We start from the raw sequence: 1,812 nt of genomic DNA, 5'->3' as shown, positions 1-1,812 counted from the left end.
GGCGCATACTTTGAATAAAATATTTGTTATCATTCTCTTGAAATAAATGTGTTTTTTTCTTGAAAAAATACCGGTTTCATATGTATACACCTGGTAGATACAAAATTGTAAAAAAGAATCTTTTTGAGAATTTACCAGCGTCAATGGAGTCTCTCATTTTTTGGCTCCTCGAAAATAACCTCTCGAATTTTTTGGCTTCAACCCTTTCCGATTTTTTGGCCCTAAACCTTAACGTCTAAAATCAACCCCTCTCAACCACGTAGATATGAAATTGTAAAAAAAAATAATTCTTTTGAGAATTTTTCCGTGTCCAAAATCCGGTGCATTTTGTCTTTTGCAGATTTTATTTTTCGCAAGAGCGTGGTTTTTTGAAAATGAGGTAGGTTTTGGATTTTTGCGTGCATTCGGAAGCCCAAAATCTGGCGTTTTTTGTTTTTCCATTATTTGAGTTCTTAAATAGGGGGTATTTTTTCAGTAGGGGTGGTTTTTAGAAATGAGTTGTTGTTGCGTTCAAGATTCCAAAAAAGCCCTGAATTCTGATACAAAGAAATTTGGGAATTTCGTTTGTAGAGGTGCTAGTTTGATAGACCTCATTATCGCGCTGGAAGTTAATTAAAAGCATTAAAAGGTGCATCGAAAAAGGTAAATTATATTTTTTGAATATACACACATAGACTAGAAAATGATATAGATTGCGGCGGTTATTTTTATAATGAATGGGAGTGAGAAATAGTGACTCTTATAAGTTTTTAAATACGTTTGTGCAGCACGAGGGGTTGCTTTTTACAATAAGGGTTGATTATACAAAAGTGTTTAATATCACATTTGAAAGCAAAAAAATAGCAAAAAAATCTAGCCTAGTTATTTTTTCAATAATTTTTAAAAATATTTTTTTCATTACAGGGGGTAGTTTTTTAAAATAAGGGTTGATTTTACAAAAGTGTTTGATATCACATTTAAAAGCAAAAAAGTAGCAACAAAACCTAGTCTAGTCCTTTTTTTGAATACTTTTTTCATTACAGAGGGTAGTTTTTTAAATAAGGGTTGACTTTACAAAAGCGATTCATAGCTCATTGTAAAGCAAAAAAATCTAGCCTAGTCATTTTTTAAATATTTTTTTCATTACAGTAGGTAGCTTTTTAAAATAAGGGTTGACTTTACAAAAGCGATCCATAGCTCATTGTAAAGCAAAAAAATCTATCCTAGTCATTTTGTGTAATTTATTGATTTTTGAATGATTTTTGTAGAGGGCGCTGCTGAGTTACCGGCAAGCTAGGGTCGCCCTGGTTTCTCGAAAACTAATAGAGCAATAACAATTTTTTTTTGTAAAAAATAGCAAATAAATAGCAAAATATATGTATTATATGACATTTTGTTTTTCGTTCGTGACGCCGCTGATTTGTCTGAACTTATCCCATCCGTGAGTCGCGTGTATCACCTATCTCTTTCCGGAAGAATGTAGTGGTAAGTGGAAAGGGAAGATTTCGAGAGGCTTCCCTCTCTCCTAAAAGTCGCGTTTATCGCGTCGACTTCAACCGCTCGCCCTGAAAAATTTCACTTTTTAGAGTAAGCCCCCTTTCTTCGGCGCACGTCATATACAGCCAGACTACTCAGTGGGCACAAAATTTGGCGACGTCTTTGCGACATCGTTACGACATATCTACGACAACTTTACGACATCCTATGTCCATGACGCACAGTGGGGTGAACTCGGAAAACGAGGTTCAAAATGACATTTAGAACGCAATTATGCACCGATTTTAGAATTTTTTTTTTGAAAAATTCAGAACTAAATTTTTCAGAAAATGGTGA

This window comes from Belonocnema kinseyi, chromosome 8 (assembly GCF_010883055.1).
Source record: "Belonocnema kinseyi isolate 2016_QV_RU_SX_M_011 chromosome 8, B_treatae_v1, whole genome shotgun sequence".
Taxonomy (NCBI): Eukaryota; Metazoa; Arthropoda; class Insecta; order Hymenoptera; family Cynipidae; genus Belonocnema; species Belonocnema kinseyi.
This window is presented reverse-complemented; position numbering follows the sequence as displayed.